At 40.9% G+C, this 14,239-nt stretch overlaps 1 long non-coding RNA gene across 1 annotated transcript in view; it reads left to right on the plus strand.

Moving 5' to 3' along the window:
• LOC140469463 (uncharacterized) overlaps positions 1–8,978 on the plus strand; it is an 89,312-nt gene extending 80,334 nt beyond the window's left edge. Inside the window, exon 3 of the long non-coding RNA XR_011956119.1 lies at positions 8,183–8,978. This is a non-coding gene — a long non-coding RNA (uncharacterized lncRNA). The remainder of the gene's footprint in view (positions 1–8,182) is intronic.
• The last annotated feature ends 5,261 nt before the right edge of the window (positions 8,979–14,239 follow it).

Raw genomic sequence — 14,239 nt, forward strand, 5'->3', positions numbered from 1 at the left:
GTTGTAATCACAATGATAAACCAAATCAATGTATGGATACAGAAAATGAAGTTGAATTTAATACATTTAATCCACCATTTTCAATATTCTTTTTGTTTCTCAGTGTGTGTTGTAACTACTGCTGGACTGTTGCTCCATAAGTGACAATTTTCTCACTAATATATGATGCACATTGGATCAAATTTTCAAAGAATGGAGAGATATGTTGACAACTAGTTTAAGTTGTTACAACTGGAGCTACATGAGGAATTTAACATGGGTTTTGCATCCAGTGGGAATATTGGCTTGATGTAGGAATGCTTATGTTATCCCTGGTAAAACGTAAGAAACTAGAATGTGGATGATGTGGTATTGAAGAATCCAACAGATATTTCTTAGAGTTGCATTCACTTGCACATTGGGGTCTTGGCAAAATAAAGCAATTAAGTCATACAGAGCACTGTGGCTCTTGTAGCATATCATAATTCAAGTGTTCCAAGTTTGGATGGAGTCTGCAATCTTTGTACCTTTACGTCACATCTTATGGTACAGTGATGAGGTATACCAAGATATAAGTTGCCAGAGGAGATGATGCAGGCTGGTACAATTACCACATTTAAAAGGCATCTGGCTGGGTGTATCAATAGGAAAGGTATAGAGGGATATGGGCCAAATGCTGGCAAATGGGGTTAGGTTAATGGGTAGCTATCTGGTCAGCACAGAGGAGTTGCACTAAAGGGTCTGTGCTGTACATCTGACTCTGTATATTGAGCACAACAGAACCCTCCTACACTCAGGCCAGCATACCAAGATTAGAGAGGAATCATAAGAAAAGAACGCAAGAAACAGGTTTTGATTATTACGCTGCTGCCATTCAATCCACTCGGAGTCCTCAAATCCTCTTTCCCACCCAATCCTCATAATGCAGCCTCCAGCTAAAACATGAAGGCACAGACAGATTTCTATTTGTTTGCAACTCGTTTTGCTCCAGCCTTTGAATTTGTTTTCCATTCCATGATCATGATTACCAAAATGAAGCTCCATTTGTCCAGTGCATTATGGTTACTCCCGAATGTTTGTAGCTATCTTGTCGTAACTTCTTGTGGCAACTAAGAACCACAGAAAACACTTCAGATTTATGACAGATTGTAATCACCCCTAGTGAAGATGCTGAGCTATATTTTACTTACACTAAAATCCGGAATGGAATGTTAAAGCAATCCCCTCGTGATAACATTGCACGAAGAAGAATAGTCTCATTGATTGCTCCAGCTGGTTTAACAGGTGTTAGCCTGAGTTTTATTTTCCTGATGACAATTCAGTATTTATTGCTTGCAGACTGTGGGGATATGGTGAGATTTGCCAAGAGATTGCTGCTGGAAGTAATTCTTCTACTTACATTTGCCCCACCACTCTCAATAATCCCACAACAAACGCGCCAGTTTTCAATTACCCTTTGGACCATATACCTTCATGGATGAATATCCCAGATTTTTACTCGCCTCCGAAGGACTCCATGTAAATTGTCTTGGTTTTACCTTGGAGGAAGTGAGGACTGCAGATGCTGGAGAGTTGGAGTCTAAAAGTGTGGCGCTGGAAAAGCACAGCAGGTCAAGCAGCATCCAAGGAGCAGGAGAATCAACGGTTCTAGGACACTATAGTGGCAGGCCACCAGTTACATGCTTTACTTGGAGCCATATGCATTTCCTTTGTAGTTGTCCACTGCTATTAACCATAGAACATGCAACATAGAAAAGTGCAGCACAGAACAGGCCCTTTGGCCCACGATGTTGTGCCGAGATTTAATCCTAATGTAAAATATAGTAACTTAATCTACGCACCCCTCAACTCACTGCTATCCATGTCCAGCAGTCACTTAAATGACCCCAATGACTTTGCTTCCACCACCACAGCTGGCAATGCATTTCGTGCATTCACAACTCTCTGCATAAGGAACCTACTTCTGACGTCTCCTTTAAACCTTCCTCCTAATATCTTCAAACTATGACTCCTCGTACCAGTTAATCCTGCCCTGGGGAAAAGTCTCTGGCTATTGACTCTATCTATTCCACTCATAATTTTGTACACCTTGATTAGGTCTCCTCTCTTCCTCCTTCTCTCCAGAGAGAAAAGTCCGAGCTTATTCAACCTTTCTTCATAAGGCAAGCCCTCCAGTCCAGGCAGCATCCTGGTAAACCTTCTTTGCACCCTCTCAAAAGCCTTTGTATCTTTCCTTTTGTAGGGCAACCAAAACTGGACACAATATTCCAAGTGTGGTCTCACCAGGGACTTGTAGAGCTGCAGCAAAACCTTACGGCTCTTAAACTCGATCCCCCTGTTAATGAAAGCCAAAACACCATATGCTTTCTTAACAACCCTATTCACTTGGATGGCAACTTTGAGGGATCTGTGCACTTGCACACCCAGATCCCTCTGTTCCTCCACTCTGCCGAGAATCCTGTCTTTAATCCTATATTCAGCATTTGGGTTTGACCTTCCAAAATACATCAGTTCACATTTATCCAGGTTGAACTCCATCTGCCATTTCTCAGCCCAGCTCTGCAATCTGTCTATGTCATGCTGCAGCCTGCAGTAGCCCTCTATACTATCGACGGCATCCCCAACCTTTGTGTCATCTGTAAATTTACTAACCCACCCCTCAATCTCCTCATCCAAGTCATTTATACAAACTACAAAGAGCAGAGGCCTAAGAACAGAGCCCTGTGGTATCTCACTCAACACTGTCCTCCAGGCAGTATATTTTCCATCTACAACCACTCTCTGCCTTCTGTCAACCAGCCATGATGTAGGTTTTGCCTTCACCAGTATATTTTACCTAATACAGCAATGCTTCTGTTATTATTCAATTATTGCTATGGTCAGCAGTGGGCATGAACCCATCAGTATTTTTAACTCAAAATGCATCACCATAAAGCATTGATTCTGGAAACATTAGAATCTACATTTTCTGGTACACAAAATTTTTCAAAGCATGAACATAGTTTGGAAGAAGAGTCAAACTGGACTCAAAATGTTAACTTTATTTTTCTCTTTCCACAGATGCTGCCAGATCTGACTTTCTGCAGCATTTTCAATATTATTTCCAGCATCCACAGTCTCTTGCTTTTACTTTAATAGATATGATTCTGTCCATTTATCCAGAAAATCCAAAGAGAACACAACATTTAGGATGCTACTTGGATGGTGCTGTTGCTGACAGTTACCATTTGAACTATCAGCAAGCTCAGATATTTTCCAGGATTACCCTAAGATTACTGAAAATGTACCTGTTCATGTTGGCATAGCTGGCAAATTAACAGCCATGGGTAAGACAAGGCATAACAATCATCTTCATTTAGTGATGACTCAAATACAACAAGGATTGGCATCTAATACATGAAATGCCAGGTCAACATCAACCCCTTTAGGGACATTTACTCTGCCCATGAAATTGTTTTGAATCGAGTAAGATTATGGGGGTTAATCAAATGCTGCCCCTGAAGCACAAAGATGATTTGTGATATTTCCTCAGATTTATAAACTTGCTTTTACTGCATGCTAACAGTTTCATGGGCCAGGTATCTCTGCTGAGGGATTTGCTTAAAAAGGACATCCCTCATGTAGACCAAGATGGCCACCAATAAATCTTCAAATCTCTGACATCAATATCTTGCCTATTATAATACTACCACACCAAGAGAGAGACACATTTCAAAGGGGACTCATTGCAAAGAGGTCCCAGTGCTTTTTTTTTAAAAAGACAAAAACCCCATTGCTTTCAGTTCCAAACACTGACCATCTGCATAGGCCAACTACTCCAACCTACAACATAGACTTTAGGTTTGGTTTTCTGCATCATGTGGTTTCACACATATTTATTTGGCCAAAGATTCATGGTTGAAACCAAGCATGCAGCATTAGAAACGATTTGCCACAGGCTGCTAATGAATGGGTGGCATGGTGGCTCAGTCGTTAGCACTACTGTCTTACAGTGCCAGGAACCTGGGTTCAAATCTACCCTCGGGTGACTGCCTGTCCAAAATTTGCACATTCTCCCCGTGTCTGCATGCGTTTCTTCCAAGAGCTCTTGTATCTTCCCACAGTCTGAAGGTGTGCAGGGTAAGTGGATAGGCCATGCTAAATTGCCCATTGTGCCCAGGGGTTTTCAGGCAGGTGGATTAGCTGTGGGAAATGTAGGAGGGTTGGCGTGGACTTGATGGACCAAATGGCCCGCTTCCAGACTGTAGGGACTCTATGCCACCATCTTGCAACTTTTATGTATCAAGATTTTGAAGTGTAAAAAAAGGCTGGTATATGGATGATTATATCTGATGTAATCAAGAATTACCCAACTCACACAATGACCAATGTATTCCTCTTAATCCACATGTTGTTCCTTTAGCCTACGAAGTTGAAGATGTTTTCAGGTCAATGTCAAAACCCCAAGAAATATTTGGGAGTCTGTGGATGCCCCCAACAGCCAGAAACTAACAGTGCACTCTATTACTATTTAGTGAGAGAGTATAAAATTGTGGCTGAGCTACCAGAAGTGAGTGGCCACTGTAATCAATTGGGATTAAAGGTGTGTGTGCCCCAGTTTACAATTTCAGCTGCAACTTTGCTAAAACTGTTTTTCTCAATCATGCCCCAGTAATCCCATTCAGCACAAATTGCGTCAATGGCATGTTTGGCTGTGTCAATCAAAATACATAGAATGGAACTGAAAAATATGAACGTTTATTGGAAGATATGTAACAGAGACAATGCACTGCACCGTTCAGTCCACAGGAAGCAAGCATCCTCGCACTTATACAGAATAAGTCATGCAGTCCTAGGTGTGTCATTCACTGCACAATGATGCAGTTTTTCCAGTTGTTAACAGTTGCAGAGTGACCTATGATGTGAATTGACAGTTTTGTCAGCCCAAGCATTGAAGTCTTAGCAAAATAATCAAATAATTCCTTCACCTGTGAAGAAGTTAGTAATTGTGTGGTCACATGATCTCCAGATCCATGCAGTTCTGTTGTCACTGTTAAGTCAACAGGAAATTTGACATTAATTCTCTCTGTTTGTGGACCCTGCATTATCTTTATCATTAATATTTGCAATAGAAATATGGTTAAAAGATGGAAGCTTGGTAAAAGTGAACTAATTCCCACATGACTTTTGGTATGAATTCTTTAATTCCACCAAGCATCAAAGTATGGCATAAATTTTATGAAATTACATACAACAAGGAATATTCCTAAATGTTATTCCTAAGTGTTCACCACTTAAAATTCCCAGCAAGCGTATGAGGGCTCAGTGTCACACAACCCCTGTTTTAAACCAGTACCGACACATTAAGCTTTGAAGATGGCAGATTCAAGCTACACTGAGCCTCCCACATCATTTTTGTCCTTTCAGAACCCCACTTCTCAAGGTCAGTTGAAGATATGTGTGGTGATCGTGATAGTGATTACACTGGCAATACGTTATTGACACTAAAATGGATTGAAAATAAAGTTGTCAAGAAATTGCCTTTGATTTTTTTGCATCTTGGTTTAACAGTGGACTGCAGTTATGCAGCAGGCTGGTACAATTCTAGTTCTAAAAAAAATTACTTCCTGAAAATAAACTAAAACCATCCTTGTGAGCTGTTCACAGAATAGATTGCTAGCCAGAATCCTCAGATTTACAACATTTTTGTTTTGGATCAAAGCAAAGTGGGAACAGTCTAATATTGATGAAAACTATTGGAACTTAAACACTGCTTGAAAAACAAAGACAATAGGTCAAAGTTTTTCAACTTGCCCTCATCAGGTCTGGAAATCAAGAAAACCAACCAGAAAAAGGAAATAAACTGTGCCACAAAAGATGAGGGTAATTGTTGGCTGTGCAATGTTGGCGTAAGATACAACAGGCATAGCTGACTGTCTTAGTTAGCTGCTAAATTCAAATCAGGTATCTTGACTGATTGGCTGTTAGAAGGCAACACTAATTGGCTGTCTTCAAAGTACTTTCCTCATTGAAAAGCTGCAACTCAGAGAGTTATTCTATTGTTACAATCCAGAAGGACCCATTATGTCTGCACTGGAACGTTAGCTGAGTGTTAATCTCCTGCCTTTTCATTATTACCCTGCACGTTGGTTCTATTCAGATAAACATCTAATGCCCCTTTGATTGTCTCAGTTGAACCTTCCTCCATCATGCTTCCAGCCAGAGAAATCCAAATCTTAGCTACTTGATGTGTGAGCCATCTTTTTATATCTCATCTCGCATTTACTTCTTATGCAACGTACTTTAAATCTGTGACAAAACCAGAAATTACTGGAGAAACTCAGTAGGCCTGGCAGCATCTGCGAAAATAAAGTAGAGTTCATGTTTTAAGACCCTGTGATGATGTTGTCATTTTATTCCATCCTGCTTTTTTTTTTGCAAAGAAGTTGTCAGGCAGGTGTGCTGAGCTGTCTTCAAGAAAGTAAACAGTTTGTGAGGCCTTGGGTTTTTTTAAAAGTTGGAACAAAAGAAGCAACCTGGGTGTGGCCAGCTCTCTCAGACCTGGGTTTCTAGTTTTTTTTAGTTTTTAGGTTTAGTTTTAAGCAAAAGCTGTTTGGGGTCTCAAAAGAGCTGGAAGCTTCAGTGAATATCTCCTGGCTTCTATTCTCTATGAATCTTCTCTTGATTTTTTTCCCTCTTGGATAGGAGAACTGCATCTGAGAATCTGTGTCTGAATTTGCCTTTTTGCCAAAGGGCATATATATCGGACGTTACTACATTGGACTAGTTAATTAGTAATAAGTACTGCATCTGTTAGTTGGTTAAGTTTTCCAATAATTTAGTTATCCTAAATTCCTCTTCCTTTTGTTTATATTTTAGTGTTTAAATAAACTGTGTGGAGTGTGTAAGGTGTTTTCCGAGATACAGCTGCAGATTTAAGTACAACAAATGAGTCATCTCCATTTTAGAGACTTGCAACAAGTAGAAAGTTAGAGAGTAATTCACTCAAGGACAGCTATCTGTCCAACAGATGGGCGGCACGGTGGCACAGTGGTTAGCACTGCTGCCTCACAGCGCCAGAGACCCGGGTTCAATTCCCGCCTCAGGCGACTGACTGTGTGGAGTTTGCACGTTCTCCCCGTGTCTGCGTGGGTTTCCTCCGGGTGCTCCGGTTTCCTCCCACAGTCCAAAGATGTGCAGGTCAGGTGGATTGGCCATGCTAAATTGCCCGTAGTGTTAGATGGGGTAGATGTAGATGTAGGGGTATGGGTGGGTTGCGCTTCGGCGGGGCGGTGTGGACTTGTTGGGCCGAAGGGCCTGTTTCCACACTGTACGTAATCTAATCTAATCTAAAAAAAAGACCAGCATTCTTTTCTCATGCTGTGTGATATGTTGTTCACTTTATAAAGTTGGTGCTCTTATTTTGCAGCTCCTATAGGATTGTGCAGTTTGCAACTTTTAGACCCAGCAAGTGGTTACGATCTGGGAAAGAGGTGGAGGCAAATTCAATTGTGGTTGGACAAAATAATTTATGTAAGCACATGAAGGGTTAGAAAAACATCAAGGGTACAGGGAATGGACAGGAATCTGAGACAAACTGATTTGCTCTTCCAGAGAGCTGACTTGGTCAAAATGGTCCAAATGGCCCCATTTAGTGCCAAAAACATTCTGTGCCAAATAGCAAACATCAATTGAAATGCACTGTGCTTTAGGAACAAGCTGTTTAGCATTGCCTTGTATTCATGATAAATAAGATTCCATTTTCTGCTGTGAAGTGAAGACGCATTGTAGCCAAGTTGAATGTGAAAATTCAGCAATTAAAAGTATTATTATTGCAGGAATCTTTGCAGGTTAATTTAACCCAAGCTAGCTTGGGGAATTCTGAGAATATAGAACCCTCCCACTGGGAGAAATACTGCAATGAAGTTAAATGCAGAATACAGAGATTAGGAATTAAGCCTTCCCCTTCTGGCCCTATCTCAGAGAGAAAAATTAAAGTATAGGTCACAATGTCCTGGTTGATGCTATGATTAGGTTTGAGGAGGAAAATGGGCATGTGAATGAGCTTGATTTTGAGCCATTGAAATATTAGATAAAGATTCAACTGTGGTAAAATTAAAAATACTGTCAACTTATTAACTATCCTGAATTAAATGATCTTCCAGTGAAAGGTATTTGTTACTCTCTGGAGTAAGTAAACCCTGTCAATTTTATCTCTTTTTAGGGGTTAAAATTTCCGTGGAGAAATTGAGTACTGCAGATGCCGGAGGTCAGAGTTGAAGAGTGTGGTGCTAGAAAAGCACAGCCAATCAGAGAGGATCCAAGGAGCAGGACAGTCAACATTCTTGATGAAGGGACGATGCTCGAAACGTTGACTCTCCTATTCCGTTAAAAATTCTGCGCCAGGATTCATAAATGCAAAATGTAACCAGAGACTGATGACCCCTAATGCAACTGGATGGTTCAGGTTTGGTTCACGTGTTTAATCCTCACTTATACAAATTTGGTTAACCAGGATCTCTAGGAATGCAGCCTCAAAACATATGACCAGGAAGAAGAAACGCCTCGCTCCTCATTGCTGTGTTAGCGCTTTTCCTGAATAATTAAGTCAGGACAATGCGGGATTAACTTCTGACGAGCCTGCAGCCAATCAACAATGGGTGTCTCAAGCGAATATTTGGGAAGGGCCCTCTTGTGGGATGGTGGTAATGTCCCTATCTCTGGACTGGGAGGCCTGGGTACAAGTCCCAGCTGTTCCAGAGGTGTGTAATAACATCTCTGAACAGGTGGATTCAGAAAAGTAGGTTCAATAATATAAAAACAAAATCAAGTGAATAGTTACCAGTTATACAAATTACGCAATTATACAAATGCAGCAGGAAGCCAATGCACAAGAATTCAACAAGTTAAGAAGTTTTTTTTTAATGTATTATTTCATGGCATGTGAGTGTCATTTGCAAAGCTAGCATTTCAGTTTTATTATCCTAATACAGTTCATATAGTGCGATCTGTCAATTCTGCATGCAAAACACTTTTCACTGTACCTAGGAACTTATGATAATAATAAATCAAATCAAATCAAAAATTCATTGTCTTTCAACCGACTTGTTTGTCCATTTAAGAAGTCATTTAAGAGTCAACCACATTACTGTAGGTTTGGTGTCACACATAAGTATAAGTATGAATTTCATTTCCATTAGGCCTGCGAATGTTTCTCCGTTGCTAATAAGACGTTCAGGGGCTCCTGTTTCAACTAATTAAAGACAATCGCTCGACCAGATAAGGAAGGCAGGTTTCCTTCATTTGCAGAAGCATTAGCTATAGTCTTCCCAATTCTGTTCACTTCAGGGGTGGAGGACTAGGGAGTTCCAACTATTGCATCTTTGTTCAAATAAAAGGTCTAAGGATAAGCTCCATTTGGCCTGTCAGTTCAAACCTTGATGAGGGGAAAGCTATTGGAGATGATAATCTGGGAAAATATTAGCAGTCACTTCAGAAATATGGATTCATTAAGGAAAACCAGCGTGATTTATTAAACGCCAACACGCGTTTAACTAAATTGATGAGGTTTTTGGCAAAGTCATCGAAAAAGTTAATTGGTTAACATAGTTGATGTACTGGACTTGAACTTCCAAAAGATGCATAATAAAATGCCAAATAACAGTCCTGACAGCAAAGTTGAGCCCATGGGGGAAAAACTGTGACAACATGAATACAAAAGCAGCTGAGTGACACGATCCTGATCATAGTGGTGAACTTTGGTTTTTGGGCTAGAGGGAATTGTTGTTAAGGTAATGGTTCTGAAAGGATTAATACTGAAGAATACATGAAGCTCCAGCTCATCACTTGTTTGGGAAAAAGCAACACATCTTAAGATGTATTATCCTAGCTCTCCCAAATGTCTTTGTGACAATGTTGAACAAACTAAATGTAACTTGTTAAAAATAATAACTGCAGATGCTGGAAACCAAATACTGGATTAGTGGTGCTGGAAGAGCACAGCAGTTCAGGCAGCATCCAACGAGCACGAAATTGACGTTTCGGACAAAAGCCCTTCATCAGGAATAAAGGCAGTGAGCCTGAAGCGTGGAGAGATAAACTAGAGGAGGGTGGGGGTGGGGAGAGAGTAGCATAGAGTACAATGGGTGAGTGGGGGAGGAGATGAAGGTGATAGGTCAAGGAGGAGAGGGTGGAGTGGATAGGTGGAAAAGGAGGTAGGCAGGTCGGACAAGTCTGGACAAGTCAAGGAGACAGTGCTGAGCTGGAAGTTTGAAACTAGAATGAGGTGGGGGAAGAGGAAATGAGGAAGCTGTTGATGTCCACATTGATGCCCTGGGGTTGAAGTGTTCCGAGGCGGAAGATGAGGCATTCTTCCTCCAGGCATCTGGTGGTGAGGGAGCGGTGGTGAAGGAGGCCCAGGATCTCCATGTCCTCGGCAGAGTGGGAGGGGAAGTTGAAATGTTGGGCCACGGGGCGGTGTGGTTGATTGGTGCGGGTGTCTCGGAGATGTTCCCTAAAGCGCTCTGCTAGGAGGTGCCCAGTCTCCCCAATGTAGAGGAGACCACATCGGGAGCAACGGATACAATAAATGATATTAGTGGATGTGCAGGTAAAACTTTGATGGATGTGGAAGGCTCCTTTAGGGCCTTGGATAGAGGTGAGGGAGGAGGTGTGGGCACAGGTTTTACAGTTCCTGCGGTGGCAGGGGAAAGTGCCAGAATGGGAGGGTGGGTCATAGGGGGGTGTGGACCTGACCAGGTAGTCACGGAAGGAACGGTCTTTGCGGAAGGCGGAAAGGGCTGGGGAGGGAAATATATCCCTGGTGGTGGGGTCTTTTTGGAGGTGGCAGAAATGTCGCCAGATGATTTGGTTTATGCGAAGGTTGGTAGGGTGGAAGGTGAGCACCAGGGGTGTTCTGTCCTTGGTACGGTTGGAGGTGTGGGGTCTGAGGGCGGAGGTGCGGGATGTGGACGAGATGCATTGGAGGGCATCTTTAACCACATGGGAAGGGAAATTGCGGTCTCTAAAGAAGGAGGCCATCTGTTGTGTTCTATGATGGAACTGGTCCTCCTGGGAGCAGATACGGCGGAGGCGGAAAAATTGGGAATATGGGATGGCATTTTTGCAAGAGATAGGGTGGGAAGAGGTGTAATCCAGGTAGCTATGGGAGTTGGTGGGTTTGTAAAAAATGTCAGTGTCAAGTCAGTCGTCACTAATGGAGATGGAGAGGTCCAGGAAGGGGAGCGAGGTGTCAAAGATGGTCCAGGTAAATTTAAGGTCAGGGTGGAATGTGTTGGTGAAGTTGATGAATTGCTCAACCTCCTCGCGGGAGCACGAGGTGGCGCCAATGCAGTCATCAATGTAGCGGAGGAAGAGGTGGGGAGTGGTGCCGGTGTAATTACGGAAGATCAACTGTTCTACATAGCCAACAAAGAGACAGGCATAGCTAGGGCCCATACGTGTGCCCATGGCTAAGCCTTTGGTCTGGAGGAAGTGGGAGGACTCAAAGGAGAAATTGTTAAGGGTGAGGACCAGTGCGTAACTTGTATCTGCTTGCTACCGTGCAATAAACTACATCTTGTTTAAAGCAAGAAGTCTTCTTTCATTAGACTATCTAGTTGCTTTCCTCTTCAATACTTGGTTAAGTTAGTCCTATAGATCCCAAACCAAGATAAAGGAAGTGACAGCAAGTCCACTTTATGGTGGGTGAGAGTCCATCTAGTTCATGCAACACTGTGCCAACGATGGTAATCTGAAGATTTAATTTAGCAACACACTTACAACAGAATGTACATAGTTGTGTTCACCGGGATGGATGGGGACTCAGACTGCTGCTTTTATTGATCTGACTTAATGATCTAGACCTGGGATCGTGATAGATTTAATAAGGATACAGACAGTCTGATTGGATGGATGAAATTTAACTCCGTGAACTATGAAGTGTTACATTTTGGTTGAAAGAAAGGAAAGGCAAGGCAAAATAGAGGAAACAGTTCCAAAGCATGTGCAGGAGCAGAGACAGCAAATAATATGTTTGCAAAAATCATCAAAAGTGACAGGATTAAGAAAGGGATTAAAAGGGCATATGGGATCCTGTGCTTTATGCATCAATGTTTATTGTACAAAAAATGAGAAGGTGTAGCTTTATAAACTGTGTCTACAGTATTGTGTTCAATTACACCATCGCACTTGAGGGAGAATGCAAAGCCATTAGAGGTGTAGATGAGATTAACAAGAATGGATCCAGGGATAAGGGGCTTCTGTTATGTGGAGAGAAAGCAGAATCTGGTGTTACTCCCTTCAAAGCAATGGAGGTTGAGAAGAGATTTGGTGAAGATGTTTAGCAGCCTGAGCAAACTAAAAAGAAGCAATTGTTCCCTTTGGCAGATGGATCAAGGCCTCAGGAACAGATGTTTAAAGTGAATGGCAAAATGGAAAGCAACAGCAGGAGTTTTTCTTTTACCACATCAAGCTTAGTTAGGGTCTGGAATGCATGATCTGAGGTTGTGCTAGATGTAGATTCAATTGTAATTTATAAAAGGAATGGGAAAATGTACAGGGTGGCAGGAAAGAATTTGGAGTGTGGGATTAAGTGATTGCTCTTGCCAAGATATCATGGTTTGGATGACAGCTTCCTGTGTTGTAACTAGTTTCTGGCACTAGTTGTCAGATAGTATATTTCAGACAAGGGCATCAGAAATACATATGGGAGATTCTAGTTAAGTAATCTGGAACAGGACTATAAACACAATACCCATTGAAAGTGTCAGTGCAACTAGACATAAACATACAAAACAGGCCAGTAGGTGGTTTGGATTTTGAATGTAGAACAGAGATTCAAGAATAAAAAGGCAATCAAATAATACAATATTGAAGACACAATTAGAGTACATAGTGGTCACTCATTGCATACAGATGTTTTTGTTAAGAAAACCTAAATAATTCAATATAGAACAACATAGAAAAGAATGCCAATAGGATGAGTTTTGGGTTATTCTAATTAACAGCTATTACTGACATGCTGGGACAAGTAGTTTCTTGTGTTTGAAGTGTTTATAATTCTATTGAGAAGATTACTAATAAAGAGAAAGGAAATGTGGAGGAGGAAGGTGTTGAGGACATGGAGCTATGAGCATTATTTTTGTCTCAACTTTGATAATCTGCACAAGTATACTGCTAGTTGTTATCTGTTGAGATACATTTAGCATGAAAACTCCAACTTGATTGTTCAAGAAGAAATCAATATTTGTATACTTTTGCGTTCAGAAATAATTTTTTTTTACTTGGACCGATCATACATACAAAATAAATGGAGAAAATATATTCCATACAATCAGAAGATGAAGGTAGATTTCAGAGGCAGCAATGTCTGTGAACAATTTTGAAGAGTTATTACCACAGCAGACTCATGGCAAAATAAAGTAGCTGTTTAGAATAATCAGGAGTTTAATTAGAATTGCTTTGTTTAAGCCTTCTGTCAAATTTCTGCTTGGTATGCTGATAAAATCTGATGGTCTTTAATTAGTTGAAACAGGAGCCCCTGAGCGTCTTATTAGCAATGGAGAAACATTCGCAGGCCTAATAGAAATGAAATTCATACTTGTACATTAAACACAAGATTTTTTCCTTTTCTCATTACATTTTGCATTTGTACTCCACAGTAATCTCCTGTTATTGTGAATTGGGAGTGAGGCCTTCAGGGTGAGGGGGAAGTTCAGATTTATTTCTAACTTGTATGCTCATTCTACCATCATTTGTACCCTGTGACCTTAATCATTTAGTAATGTCTGTAAATGAACATTGTAAATGCAGTTGTTGGTTACAACATACTCTCCATTGGGAAGTAATGAGGCTTGTGAAATACTGCAGCTTAGACCAGTCAAAGTCTATGAAGATAGACTGAAGGAAAATGTGACAGCAACAAAATTAATAGAAAGAGAAGAGAAATTTAATTATGACAATGTAAATGTAAAGAATGACAGTTAACAGGCTGATTATGAGTCTGCAATTCTCGAAGTTATTCCACATAAACAGCTCTCTTTCTCATCACCCTTCAGAAAAAAAACGGAAAGTTGTCAGCTAAATATCTCAGACTAGATGAGTTTCATTTTCCTAATGATAATGATTTTTCTGTCTGATCAAGTGATTTAAAACAGGGCAATGAAAAGTTCTGCTCATAGTGAACTCATTGTTTCCAGGTGAATTTTTATTTTCAAGCATGCAATGCAGTCAACTTTAAGGATCACATTTTGAATGAGCTCAAACACAAATCGACAGAATC

Source organism: Chiloscyllium punctatum, chromosome 49 (genome assembly GCF_047496795.1).
Source record: "Chiloscyllium punctatum isolate Juve2018m chromosome 49, sChiPun1.3, whole genome shotgun sequence".
In the NCBI taxonomy this organism is placed as follows: Eukaryota; Metazoa; Chordata; class Chondrichthyes; order Orectolobiformes; family Hemiscylliidae; genus Chiloscyllium; species Chiloscyllium punctatum.